Raw genomic sequence first — 15568 nt, 5'->3', positions numbered from 1 at the left:
AATCTGTCCCGAGAAGCTGGTCTAAATACTACTTTCTAGGGGACTAAAACCATTAAAAAAACTTCGTAGTAGCTTATAAAAAAGAAGGAACTGTAAAATTAGCTTTTCGTACACAAGTATTTGTTTACTCCCATACAAAGTACTTTTTCTCGTGTTTTTATCTGACTCTCTATAATATTTGAATTTCAAAAGAATAAAACAGCCTTCGCATATAAGTAAGCTACAAGCTGAAAATATTTCTTCCCCACAAGTGTTCTAAATAAAACCAAACTTCAGCTCAATATAAGGGAGCTTAATTATATATATATGTATTTATATACAGGTGATTATCAAAATAATGGAAACACTTGTGAATAAAAGGGTCATTTAAGAATTCGCTTCGAAAGCATTAAAATATAATCTTAGCTTTCAGTTTATTTTAAATATAAAATGTACATATATTAGGTGGTATAAGAGAGCTTCAGCAGAGTTGTCTACGTTTTGATTTTTTGTCAGAAGCGTAAAATGTCAGACCTCACAGATTTTCAGGGAGGCCAAACTGTAGGAGCCCGACTAGTTATAGCAACAGTGACCGAAATATCCCAGCTTTTAGGCCTTTCTAGAGGTACGGTGTCTAAAGTCCTGACAGCATACACATAGCGTGGAAAAACAAGCTCAGCACAGCAAAATAGTGGACGGAAAGAGAAACTGAGTGAAAGAGACCGACGGGTATTGAAGCGGATTGTAATGTCTAAAAATAAAACAATTGCAGCCAAAGTGACCGCAGAGATCAATCAGCATCTGGATTTTCCAGTGTCAACAATTACAGTTAGGAGATACCTTCATAAAGAGAACATTTACGGCAGAACAGAATTCTCAAGCCTTCAAAACCTAGGGTGTTTCCATTATTTTGATAACCACCTGTATATATATATATGCTTATTGATATATTTTATTATAAATGAAGTAGTGACGGGGCCATTTCCAAAGGCCCTGCATGCATGTCTAAATATTACATGGATTTACGTTACAATTGTCGTAAATTGATTTGAAATGATTCAAAATTTTAAGTATAAATGCTTGTAGAAAAGGAAACTTTTTACTTTTCAAAAGGAAGGTTCTGTAACATTCTGCTACCAGTTCGACACGTCGCTGCAATTTTGCCACTGGGAAAATGTTTATTGGTCGTTTTTAGGGGTTACCTCTATTGACTTCAAAATGTTAAAATATACATGATTTTTGCCCAGCGTTTTTAATTTTAGCTATTTTCATTTTCTTGGTGCGGAAAAGCCACTGGTTTTGGTATCGTGAAATCAGAATCAATGAATAACATTTAGTGTTTATAAGAATAATCCCTACTGATATAATTATGAGTAAAAATAAATTTACCAATTATGATGATGGAACTATTTAAATGAAAGAAAAATTATGATATTGTTTAAGTTTGGCTTTATTTTTATCAGATACAAATTAGTTAGCTTTAAAAGATGGGAAGAGGTTTGTTTGTTTGAGGTGCTTAGTTTTTTCTAAAAAGACATAACTATGTAATATCTTTAAAGTTTCATTATTTGTTATAAAATTATTTTAAGTGTCAAGCATTACTTTACTGTAAGTTTGAGTAGGTTGACACTTTTAGTCAATAAATACTAATACAAATACTCCACTTTACTATTAGAGTTAATTTTAACAGTCACAAATATAAAGTGTGGAACCTATGCCAATATCTTCAATAAGTTGAAAAAGTTTTTTATTATGTTCTTTAGAAAATCAGTTATGTTACTTTTCTAGTTGTAACTTTTATATTCAATTTAAGTATAGGAGAAATACAAAATAATCTCAATCTGAACTGTAACTTAAAAAGAAAATTGCAAGACTTATTCTGTTTTTTTTTTATAACACTTTATGTAATTTATGAATGAAATACCAAGAAGAAAGTTCACCTAATTTCATCATATGTTTTGTTTTTTAATATTTTAGTAACAATGAATTATCTTAATTGAAAAGTATATTTTTTCCTAACTATTCACATCATTCATTACCAAGAGTGATATCTTCATAATGATAAAATTTTTGTCTCATGGTTTTAAATTTTTGAGATTAACTAAAAAGAAATAAATTACTATTATATTTTTACTGTTCATTGGTTTTATCCCTTTGTAGCTTGGTGAAATTCTTTTGTTTTAAGGGCATCACCAAGGATCTTTTCTAGTAAATGCTTCTATGGTTTTATATATATTAGTGCCAAAAACATTTCTTTAGATATATTTATTATTTTTTTAAAACTTTTTTCTATATTTAAGAAAATAACAAACTATCTTCTAGGAAAAAATAGTTTAGTTTATGATAGTATTAAATATTTTTACGATTTGATTTTTTATAAATATTGATATATTTATCTTATTATCCAAAGATTTTGCAAAGCTTGTATTTAATTTTATTTTAAATTATTTGGTGATTCATGTTGTAAATTTTTTCTAGTACATTAATGGTGGAAGCTTGGAACAACTTTTTCAGAACAAGCATATTGAGTTGTCATAGGAGACAAGAATTAAACTGCCATTAGATATAGCTCATGGCATATGTTACTTACATTCACGTGGTGTTTTTCGCAGAGATCTTACTTCAAAGGTATGAAACATCTGTTATGATTTGACCTCATCTTTCTTTTCATTCTGTGTTTATTGTTGTGTTGCTGGCATCAGATTTGTTTGATTAGTATTTTATTTACTTGTATTTTAGTGTGTGCACTGGTAAGAAATTACCAGCTATTAAAACTATTTTTACATCTCATAATTATGGAGAACTGTATGTGTATTGTAAGGATAATAACTGAAAATTTTTTTTAGAGTTTATCTTTTTTTCTATAATTTTACCTACTGGTTATGAGAATATGTTGGCTGTAAAATTATTAAATTATAATCAGTTATTTTTTTAAGTGTTACAAATTAAACAAAATAAAAATTTTAAATTTACCTAAAATAGTTTTTTAGTTTAAATTTGTGCCATGCTTAACATAGTGCCCCAGCATGATGTTTTTCTTCCCCCCTCCCCCCTTTTTTTCCCTTAAGGTTTTTTTAAAAAATTAATTAGACCTAAAGTGCTTAAACAATATTTTTTTAGTAGATTTGAATTTTTAATACTTGTAAATCTTAATTGAACTACTATGACATTTAACTCTTTGACACACAATTTTTATTAAACATATTTTTTATTATTTAATATTAATTTAGGTCAAAATGAGTGAAAAATATTATATTTAGCACTTTAATAATTTATGGTTATGATATACAGCTATGTCTTTTCTTGTGTTAAAGATTAAATCTTCCAAACACTGCTCACTTCCAAACAATAATTTTTCAAATTTGCACTTAATTGCAGTTATATATATTTAAAAGGAAGTTATTTATCATTGAAATTTCTTTAATTTACAAAATCAATAATTGATCAATTTTAATGTGATTAAAAAGAAATAACTACTTTCTTTGGATTTTATATTTTAGTGTAAATATAATTGTGATAATCTTCTAACAATTTGTTTTCGTAACTATTACTGATTTTCATAATTTAAAAATACCAAAATATATGTGTTTGTAATTAGAATATATATATGAAAGGGACACTGGTGTCCCACTTGCATCAAAGTGTCTAAGATGAATTGAGATTAAACTGTTCCCAGCACAAGTTCAGTTTAGCTAAAAGGTTTCAGGCTAAGGCAAAACTTTTCTTTCACTAAAGTTCTCTTTTTCTGAAAGTTAGGGAATTATACCAAATTATACATATATTATAAAGAATTATACATTATATATATATATATTATAAAGAATTATACATTATATATATATATATATATTATAAAGAATTATACATTATTTCTTTCATTGCAAATTATGGCTTTAATTTGACATATCGTTGTGCATGCAACTTTAACACAAATTTTTTTACTTCAAACATTTGAAATCTTTTATCTTCATAAGTTACTATAATGTTCTAATTTGCTGCGCATTTGCAATATATGAGACACAAAAATGTGTTATTATTTTTATTTTAATATACATTTCATTTATAAAGAAAATTTGAAAGTTTTAACTTTTATTATTATTGTATATGATTTGTAAGTAGTGATACTTTGTTCTACAGAATGTCCTCATCAAACTGAATGAAGATGAGATGACCGCAGTTGTTGGGGATTTTGGCTTAGCAGAGAAAATACCAGATTCAAGTTAAACTGTAACTGCCCACGAGCCTGTATATATATGAATGTTTATAGAACATTATTTTAATATATTTTCTGTATTAATCTGTTAACTGGGTGAGAAACAAAATAGCCAAACTTCATTAAGACTTCAGCAATAGATTATTCTTTTGAAAAAACTGAATTCTTGTGTCCACCTTTTATTTGGTTAGTCCATCTTAATTTAAACAGCTTCCTTAAACTTTCAAAAAACTTAACTTTTTAAAGTTTACTTTTAATTAGTTTAAGATAAATCAGATTAGTTGTAACTGTCCTTCTTAATGCTGAAAAACTTGTAACCATTTTGATGAAGGTACCCAGCTAATGGATAAATATCTCAATCAATTCAAAACTCCCGTTTGAATTTCTGGTTTCTTATATATGATGTTAGCACTTTTTAATTGGTAGATAACACTGATGGAAGTATCAACAGATGGCGATAATTTTGGTTTTTTTTTTATTAAAGCATATTTTATCTGTAACTTAATTACAGTACCAGTTTATTCTTAATATATGCTATGTTAAAATAATTTGTTTATATGACTGAAAAACATAAAACATTGGTTTATATGTTTTTTTTTCTTCTGTACTTTGACTTTTTCTTCTTTTTTTTTTTCATGTAATCTCTAAATATTTGCCTTGGATTTCAGAAACTCTTAAGGCTTCCTAAACTCTACAATACAATTTTTACCCCTTCAATTTGTTTTCTTCTTAATTGTCTATGTGTGTGGAAAGAATTGTATATATTTGTGTACTCTAATTATTAAGTAATGGTATGATTATTTTAAACTTATTTCTATATTTTTTCTACATCGATAACATTAAATGTCACCTTAACAATGGCTATTGCATTGTCAAAATTAGTGTTCTTATGAAATATTAAATTTAAGTTATTTGATTTTCCGAAGTAAATATATCAATTTACTTTGGAAATTGATGTATTACAATTATGAATTGACCAAAGTAAATATATCAATTTACTTTGGTACCTTGAAAAAAAATGTTTTATTGTAATATTAAAATTTAAAAATATGAAGGAAGGATAGTCATTTTAGAAGGCCTCTTTTATCCTGTAGTGTGCTTGGTGATCATGAATGCTATATTTATCCTAGTGGTAGTAAACTAAAGCAGAAATTTTAAAACAAATAAATTTTTTGTTCAATGTTAATTCAAACTTATGAGCTTTTGTGTATCAGACTTTTCATACATTAATTTAAATCATTTGCATGTAGTGGTGAACAATTTTATTTTAAATTTAGTTAATTAAAATATTAATACTTTGCATTTGCTATCATTAAAAATATTTTCTGTAACTAAGAAAATTCTGTAGTTGTTAAAGGGTTTGTGACACAAACTTCTATGTTGTGCAATAACTGTTGCAGCATAACCATAAAGTGTCTATAAAGGAAAAAAGATCTGATTTTTCTCTTTTTTTAAAATTTGGAATTTTTTTGTAGAATTTATTTAATTACATTCAAAATTAGCATGTCTCAAAAATATATAGCATTTTTAAAAGCACTTGAATAATTCAATATAAGCTTAATATGTATATATTTTTTTAATAAAAGTGTAAATATCTTTTTAACAAAGTCTAAATTATACATGCTAGTATTTAAACTTCTTTTGTCCTTATTTTGAGACTTTTTCTGTTGAATTATAAATTTAACTGCTTTTTATAACTAAGCTTAATTGTTTTTTCTAAAATATTATGATGTTATTTGTTCACTTAAATATTAAGAGGTTATTAAGGTATTAAGACATTATTTGTTTATTTTAGGGATCATAGTCAACTTTTACTAATTGTTGGTTCATCTTATTGGATGACACCTGAGTGTTAAAAGGAAAAGTGGTATAATGAAAAGGTAAATATTTTTTAAGGTTCAATGCATCATGGGCAGTGGCACTTGACCTTAAAAAAATATTGATGTAGGACATACCGAGCAGTGATACTCAACATGACCAAGTATATATTTTAGCCGTTTATTGCAGTAACATATATACATTCTGTTGCTGGGTAAAAACTAGCAAGATTAAACTGCAATTATAAAGTTAAAAAAAAATATTTATTTTAAAATCTTGAAGCAATCACAAAAGAAGTACTTAACCAAATACCTGATATTATAAATTGAACATCGCCCACTGGTAATTTGACTGAAGGAACAAAATAATGTATTACAAGTATTAATTCTGTAATGAATTACATTTGTTGTATCTTCTAACAGCCAATTGACAAGCAATACAATTAAACAAGGAGCTTCATAAAAAAATCCCTATTGAAATAGCATTTTTACACCGATATTTAATTTGAATAGATATTGAATAGACACATAATAAAGCGAGTCTCATTTATACAAATCAGTTTAAGACTTTTTTTTTTGCTTTAAAATGTTCAGTTTTTTTTTTTATTTATGCTGAAATCCCTTTTTGAAATTAATTAAAAAGTCTTTAACTATCTTTGATGCCTGTTACTATTAAAAATTATGAATAAACAGAATAAATGTTCATTTAATATAAAATCATAACTGTAAAGTATTACAGTTTTTTTCTATTTTGATGACCATAAAAATTCCTAAAATTAACTATGTGTATAGTTCATTATGCAACAATTATCATGAAATTTGTATTATTTTGTAAAATCTACTGGATTTTTTTCTATCCATGTTGGGAGCTATGTTTTTATGTTGACTTTTAAATTTGTGTCCCATTCATTTTGTCCAGAAACAGCCTTTCACTGAAAGAAAGTGGGAAAAACTTTTATGAAAAGAAAAAAACTAAGAAACTGGAGGAAATGAATAAATAAAATAACTATTTTCAATTTATTTATTTTAGTTATGTACAGAATTTTAAAATACATGAATCATTTAGATTTAGTCGCATACTAAACAACTTTTAATGAACAAAAATAAGTATGTTATTTGTAATTGTGAATAAATTTTGTTATTTGCAGTAGTACGCAATCTTTAGTATGTGATTTGTTAATTGAAAAGCATTAAAAAACTGATTATGATATTTTAACAGTTTATGGCATAAACTGTTTAAATATGATAATAACTGCCTTTTTAAAAAATATAAAAATTTATATTTCATTTCTAACATGTAAGTAAAATATTAAAGCTCTACAATAATTTTATTTTCTTTAGAAATGCATTAAATTTATTTTTATTCCTAAGTGCTGCTTTTTTATTATAATGATGTATTAAACAGCTTGGAAATTAATACTATTATTTGAACTTCATTGCAATTAAAAACTGTTTTTTCCACTTCGGTTGAAAGAAGCATAATTTATTTCTTACGGAATCTAAAAACTTGAAACAACAATATTTCTTCTATATATATGTATGTTAATTTTAAATTATTTTAAGCTCTATTAAGTTATACTTATTTAAAACTAGTATAAAATTTAAATTAATTTATGATTCATTAAATTTTTTTTTAAAAATTACATTAAAAAAATAAATGTTTAAATTTTATTTTTCTTTTAGGTTTGGTAAAATTCCAAACAAAATTTTTGAACAATACAAGATGTCTTGCCATGAAGAACAACAAAATCTTATTGCAGGTAACATTTAAATTGTTTTCTAGTTGCACATTTTATGTGTATATGTTTTTATTTCTTGGTTGTTTTATCATAGTAGTTGTTTATGAATGTATTTATTTCTTAATGCCTCATGCTATAAACATGTGAAAGTTATATTAAAAATTTATGAAGCAGCTAACTTTTGATTTTGCAATGAGTGATAACAAAACTCAATCTTAGAAACAAACTTTTCAAATTAAGTTTTATGTTAGAATTAAATCTCTAATGATTTTTTTTATTGAGGCTATTCAATTATTGTGCTATGAGAGTTGAATTATAGTCTATCATAAACAAATGCTTCATAGTGGCTATATTCTGTTTTGTAACATTTTTGTCTAAAGCACTAATACCACAAAACATAATTGTTTATATTTAATTTCATAATAATACTTGAGTGCAATTTTCTAATTTTCCATTGCATGAAATTTTTGAATGATTCTTCGATACTTTTGTTTTGCTGTATTTCAAGCAATGCGAATACTCTTCATCTTTTTATGGTGGTTTATATAATCAAGAAAGAAAAAGAGTTTTTTTTAAAATCAGAAACTTAGTTATTTTATAATGATCATGTAAAGTCTCTGAAAGCTATTTTGCATTTTATTAATGTATATAGTGCTTAAAAATATTCTTTTAGTGCTTAAAAAGTACTTATCTTAGGTGCTTATTTTTTGTTGAAAGATTTGACTATGCACCCTGTTATATATTTCATGCAATGAAAAAAAAAATTCTTATTTTATGTTGCATAAAATATTTGAACAATTCTTTCATACTTTTATATTGCTATATCAGGGTGGCTACCCTCCTGGAAAACCTGGAATTTCTTTGTACTAGAGAAAATCAGGGAAATTTGGATAAAAGCCTAGAAAGATCAGGGAATTTTGAAGAAAAGCAGGAATTTTTTTTCTTAATTCAAATTATTTTACCATCCGTTTAACCCCCTTTTTTTAGATGGACACTTATTGCCAAACAGTTGAAATATCATCAACTTAGCAATACCTTACTTGCATCAAAATTTGCTTCATTATAACCCTGTTAAACTAGAATACCACATTAAACTCCCATGGTAGCTAAATGAGTGAATAAACCTTTGACCTCTTTGGAGAAGATGGGACTGTATAGTTCAGAATGGGCAAAGATTGTGGGGGAAGAGGTTAGGATATTTGCTTCTGATAATAAAAGTGGATTTTTTTCCCCTTTTAGTCTGTGGGCTGAATCCATTTATTGTTCTAGTTTGTTTCAATGCTATTGGGATAGTTTTTTTTCTCTTTTTTTTTGACAAAATTTTTTACTTTTAGCGTAATAAAATTCTCCAAAAATTACTCGGTTATACAACAAAGGTTGGTTATAATAACAAAAGATTTTATATAGCACTAGCTTTTGTGCACTCAGCCAATGAAATCAGTGGATTATTTCTCGGCAAAGCAGATCAATCACACATTTTCTTGCAATCACTAACAGCAATGTTTGACAATGAATCGTTTCAATTGTTGCATTTCTTCTAATTTTCTCAATTTCATTTTAGCCTCCTATTTCATATTTTAATTATAGAAAGGTTCTTTTAAGTACCAACTACAGTAGATAACCATTTATCCGGTATCCAGAAAACCTGGGAAATGAGAAAATTGGGAAGAATTTTGCTTAGTTTTCGCGCTATTTTGAAGTAATATGGTAAATATTCTATTTTTGCTTCAAAATACGAAATGTGTAGTAATTAAAATGTTGAACGTTTGTAAGTGTTGTTTGCAATCTAGAGATATTTTTGAAACTGTTTCTCCTTTTACCTTAAAAAGCTGGCAAAGACTGAAAAATGTATAAGAAATATGTTAAATGATGTATTAAAGTAAAATTTCAAAAGTTTTTATTCATGTGCAGGCCCCACACTAAACACTCCAAATTACTAGCCAATAAATTATCCAAACATTTATTAAAGGTTCAAATATAAAAAGTGTTAATCAAAGGAAAGAGTTCTGTTGCATGATATCGCGTAATGCAGCAACAGACATGTGATCTGAATTTTTTTTCCTTTGCTTTTTTGTTGCTTAAATTATCTGGACTTAATATAATTCCAATTGTTATATGACATATCCATAAAAAATTACTGTAATCGAATAAAATAAACAAGATTTATTAAAAAAAAATCATATTGATGTAATTTTCACGATCAATGGGAATATATATTTTTCTTAACTATGGAAAAATTGTTCGCGAAAACTCTATTTCTTTCGCTGAATTTACAATTTTATCGCATTCGGCGAATATTCTGCATGGGCTCTATGTGTGTCTTTCTTGGAAAGAAGGAAAACAAAACTTTGTTTTTTTTTCTGTACTGTACAAGGACAGTTTTCTAGTTGTAAAAACAATTGACTAATTTAGACTAAAAAACTATGTGGTTAGATTGGAATTCTTTAAATATTTTTATTTCAACTAAGAAGGCAAAATGAATAAGATTTAAAGAATTTTATCGAGTTTTCTTATAGAGTGCGCAAGAAGAAATTTGACAATTCTGCATTTACTACATTCATTTTTGTATTCTGACTATCTCTTAGAATAATGCTAATTCCTAACAAACTACATTATTTATTCATTGGTACTTTAGGTATTGGTTTACTTTACTTTAGGTATACTTTAGATATTGGTTTAAATAAAATAGGATCAATGAATTTTATAAAGAGCTCTGTTTAAATAATATAAAGTACAAAATAGCTTTATATTGAAATATAAATATAGTGTCTCTTAAAAAAGTTCATACACTAATGACTTTCAATGAAATAGGACTTTGTATATTAATTAAAATGAATATTTCAGAATGGATATATCAATAAAAAATATACTCTATTCTTGGCAAAACTGCATAAAATATTTTAAAAACAAAGCAAAAGTTTATTTTTAAGAAAGTCGTCGTACACTTTAAAAAAAACTCTCCGTATTGGTAAATATTCTAATTTTTAGTATAATTAGAGTATTAACCAATTAAATTTACCAGTAGCAATTTTAATATAAAACAAAGTTTCCAATAACCAAATTTTTGGCTGATAATTGTAAATTGTATCTTAAAATATTTAAATAAACAGGTTAATTCATTATGCCATCAATTAATGACTAATTACCTTATCCCTGTGATATGCACCAACATACAAAGACACCACCATGCTTAACTGTTCCAACTATTTTGGATAAAGTTCCTCATTTTTTCTGCTTCATAATGCACATCAAAACCCAATGTATTAAGTTTGTTTCCATTAGCCGATTAAACATTATTACTACATTAGGGATCTATTTATCATTGATTTTGCAAAGTAAAGCCTCATCGAAAATGAAATTTAAGCAGAATATTTTTATTAAATTTTGCAGAAATTTTTACAACTTTCAAATTGGAATTTATGAATTTTTTCGCAAATTTTATAATTTTAAACTCAGATCACGCTGATATGAAGCATTTTACCTCATGTTGCATAATGGAATGGGACAAAATAGACAAATTTAGCAATATTCATTACTGAATTACCTCTTATGATGACAAATAATCATCTTTCAAATGTTGTCTGTTGTATAATTATGACTACGAGCCACTTATAAATGATAGAAGATAATATTATGGAGTTAGCCAGCAAAAATCTATATATATATTTCTCTTACACGGCACCAAAAAAAAAGTCTCATTACAACTCCACGAATGGCAACGTTAGAAAATCGACTAATGATTGCTGCTAAAAATGTCACATGAGGTGGCTCAACATATAGCGCTTTTAAAAACGGAAACAATAACCAGAGTGAGCATTATTAGGTTCTTCAATTCAGATTCATGCCCTAAAAACATGATAATATTTAATTTAAACTCAATTAGGAATTAATTAGGCTGGCCTTCTCCATGACTACAAATAAGTCACAAGGTCAGAGTTTTGATAAAATCAGTATAGTATTGACTGAACAAGTTTTTAGTCATGGACAACTTTATGTTGGCCTGTCAAGAGTTAAGTCATTTGACAGCCTTTCAGTAATTGTTCCAAGATGCCAAATCTATAATTGTGTTTTCAAAGAAATTCTAAATGCTTAGTGTTAATTTCTTAGAGCTTTGCAGAAAAAAATGTTTTTTGGAAAAAATTTAATTGAAACTTCTATTGGCAGTAGGCAAGGGGAACTGCCAAAATCAAAACTCCCCGATTAGAAATGCAGCATGACGACCTCCACGTGGTACTTCTCGGGTAATGCTAACAGCTATGCATTTTAATTTATTGTATGTAAAACATCCTTATTTTGTTCTAAAATGTTATGTACTTTATCACAAATGTTAATTAATATAGAAATTGATTTCAATAATGCTGATCACCAAAAAATATTTCATTTGGCGATAAAACAAATTTTTGTGTTCTTGAAAATGAAAGACTTTTTGAGGGTTATTATCTCACAAGGAAAAGTTAGGGTTTAAAGTTTATATTTTTAAATAATAAATTTTTTTCTAAAACTTTCAGAATTTCTAGCCTTAACTAATATATTATACACATTTAGTTGAATTTAGGTGAGTAACTGCAATATTTGATAATTTATTTTGCTAATATGTTTCTCATTTAGCTAATATTTTGATTTTATCACCATGTACAATCTAAATAGCTAATATACTTTTTTAAAAGCCAATAAGAACATTGATAGAATTCTTCTACATAAGTACAATACTATGTCTTTGGTGATAAAATACTATGTCTTTGATGATAATATACTATGTCTTTGTGCTAGAACATTGTGTTCATTGGTGAGCGAGTGCAGCTAGCCATGGTTCACGGCGTGAACCACGTAGGATTGCGTAGCAATTCTTGGGGGGTTAGCGAGCAGGAGGCAGAGCCTCCTAGTTAAAATATAATTTTGCTAACAAAAGTTTGATACTAAATTGCAAATAAATAAATAAATAAAAATTAAGTGAAAATAATTAAATAAAAAAAATTAAAGTAATAGACACTAATTTTAATTCTGAAATCCGAAAGCATTTAAGTGTACAATGATTGTAAAGTAAAATTTTTGTTATTTTTTTATTGATTTCTTAAAAATAAACTTTTGCTTTGTTTTTAAAATATTCTATGAAGTTTTGCCAAGAATAGATTATACATCTTATTATTAAATACCCATTCTGAAATATTCATTTTAATTAATGAAAAGAGCCCTATTTCAATAAAAGTCATAAGTGTGCGAACACTTTTGGAAGCCACTGTAAAAATAAAAAATTTTGGTATATAATTGTTTAGAATCCTTTTCTTTTGCTTAATGAAAATATATGAAACAATACTTATTCAAGGTTTTTTTTTTTTGGTCACTCTTTATTTCACATTTGGTACCTACTTAATGTATTATATTAAAACATTTTTTATTCTCTAAAAACAATGTATTCTACTAGTTAAAGATATTTCCTCCACATCTGTCTTAATTTTTTAAAAATTTATCCAAACATTAAAAATAAAAGAACAATATCTTACTAAGTTACAAATTATAAGAAACAATATCTTACTTAAATAAAATAGTAACCGGACATGATTGTCTTGCAGATCACCTTCATCGTATTCGGATCTTCTCAAGCCCTTACTGCCCCCTCTGTAACTCTAATATCCCTATCCACACCACATCCGCCACTGTGCAGTCGTTAGGGGCGACTCCGAGACTGGGCTTTATTGGAAGGCCAGAGAACTTATGAGGCATTAACTTCGGTCAATTTATTGTTGTGTCATCTTTACTTTTGTTCCTGTTCATTTATTTTTATTTTTGTCTTGCCATTGGAAATATTAAAAAAAAAATGAATGAAAAAAAAAATATTTCATAATATGGAGACTTTTCTTGTACCTATCCTACACTTTATGAGAATAAAACTTGACGACCTGGAAATTTTAATATGTTTACATGGAAAAACCTGAAAAAAATTAGGGAAATTTGAAACTGGATTTAAGTGACCACCCTGCTCAGTGTTGGTTGATGTAAATATAATTGTATTTAATGTAAATTTTTGTCATGTAGAGGTTTGTTTGATTTTAATTGAATCCATTCTATGATATTTTCCTGATTTTAAACTGGGTCTTATTGTTATTATTATTGTTTATTTAACCTTATTTTTCATCTTCTCTAATTATAATTTTCTATTTACAATACCAGTTTGTTTTTTACATTTATATAACTATTCTGCTTTAGATATTTTAATAATATTTATGTCATTCTCCTAAAAATGTATATGTCATGAATTTTGCAGAAAATTTCCTAAATTGTAAAGGCATTTTTTACAATAAAAAAATTTTGAATGATAAAAATATTTTATTTAAGATTTATTGCAGTGTTATATTATTATTAGTTTTAAATCTAAAAGATTTTAATAAAATTTACTGGGGTTTATTAGTTTTTTATTTACTTTTTCAAGTATTTTTCTGAAAAATCTACTCTGAGCTCTTAAGCTTTTCAACTTATTTTATTTTATTTTATAACCGTCATTGAACAGCCGACCCAATTTCATGGGTTTACGACTACTTACGTTCAACTCCGTAGCCTTGTAATTTTGAACCAATCCAGAAGACAAGGAAACTCCTGGATCAGTACCCCCAGAGGTATTGATTTGTTGTGGGAACATGGAGGACTTTGAGACTCGACAGATTTAACGTGCATCAGTCACCATTTACTACACGGGGAGTCTTCGGCCGGCGAGGATCGAACCCACGACCTCTTGGATATGGGCCCAGCGCCCTACCGACCAGGCTATCCCGGCCTTCTTTTCAACTTATTGTAAATGTTTTGGGAATGTATTATTTAATATTTGGCTTCGGTTTTACAGACTACTGTAGTGTTGCTAAAGCTTACTAGTAATGCAGCCTGTTCTCTCTTTTTTATAATATCTAATCTTTTCTTCTTACAGTCTCTAATTTTAGATTGATTTTTTTTTCTATTTTTATATTTCATGTCTTTGAATGTTTGCATTTTTAAGTCCAGGGGGAAATTTATAATTTAAAGTGAAAAAATTGAAAGTTGTATGGATTAAGAAAGGTATTTATTAGTAAAAAGACTATTATCATGAAAAATAAACAAATGACTTTGAACTGACAGAGAGTAAATATAAACTATTAAAATATTTTTTTAAAAAATTTATTTAATTGAAAAGTAAGCGTACAAAGATTTATCTGCAGCTAATTGTGTATTAAATTTTTTGTCATTTTTTACAAAAGTGTGTTTTTTATAAATCTTATTTTTATATACTGATTGTATATTAATATTATAAATTGTATTCATTTCATGTTAATTGTGCTTCTAACATAGGGAACGTATTGTAAATAGAGAATAATTTTTTATAAATTTTTAGATGGTAATACAAATTTTTCGGGAAAGTGGGCTGCAACATAAAAAGCTTTAATCTTTTTATGTTATTTTATTATCTAAATCTTCTTCTTAATTTATTATTCAAAACTAAACGTTTTCTCACACTTAATTATTCACTCATAATTTTATTCACACATATAAATTTTATTCTTTTCATGTTCATTGTGCTTCTAACATAAGGAAAATATTGTAAATATAGAATAATTTTTTATAAATTTGCCTGGAACTTTAATATATATATATATATATTATTGCCATTCATAAATTTCATGTTTGAAATACTTATTGATTTTAATTTTATAGCTTGTGGTCTTTGAAGGTGAAAAATAAATTTCTATATGGCTCTTTGATTATTTTTCTGGCATTTGCCCGGAATTTTTATATTTAATATTTTTGCTTTTCTTAAATTTTTGCTTCAATTATTTATTGATTTTAATTTACAGCTG

At 26.7% G+C, this 15568-nt stretch overlaps 1 long non-coding RNA gene across 4 annotated transcripts; it reads left to right on the top strand.

Annotated features, from left to right (window-relative positions):
* The first annotated feature begins 154 nt into the window (after positions 1-154).
* On the top strand, positions 155-14015 carry LOC147816773 (uncharacterized). 4 transcript variants are annotated; one of them, XR_015429106.1, is made up of 6 exons: positions 155-322; positions 2458-2607; positions 4117-4224; positions 5988-6072; positions 7693-7769; positions 9310-10590. It is a non-coding gene; the product is annotated as an uncharacterized LOC147816773 (long non-coding RNA). The 4 variants fall into 4 exon arrangements; XR_015429096.1 differs by lacking the exon at positions 9310-10590 and adding an exon at positions 13319-14015 and having other exon boundaries at positions 166-322; XR_015429101.1 differs by lacking the exon at positions 9310-10590 and adding an exon at positions 13319-14014 and having other exon boundaries at positions 166-322; positions 4117-4206.
* The last annotated feature ends 1553 nt before the right edge of the window (positions 14016-15568 follow it).

Source organism: Parasteatoda tepidariorum, chromosome 1 (genome assembly GCF_982258835.1).
Source record: "Parasteatoda tepidariorum strain Cologne lab strain chromosome 1, Ptep-v5.0, whole genome shotgun sequence".
Taxonomy (NCBI): Eukaryota; Metazoa; Arthropoda; class Arachnida; order Araneae; family Theridiidae; genus Parasteatoda; species Parasteatoda tepidariorum.
Note: the sequence above shows the minus strand (reverse complement) of the source record. Positions and strands in the feature narration are given on the sequence as shown.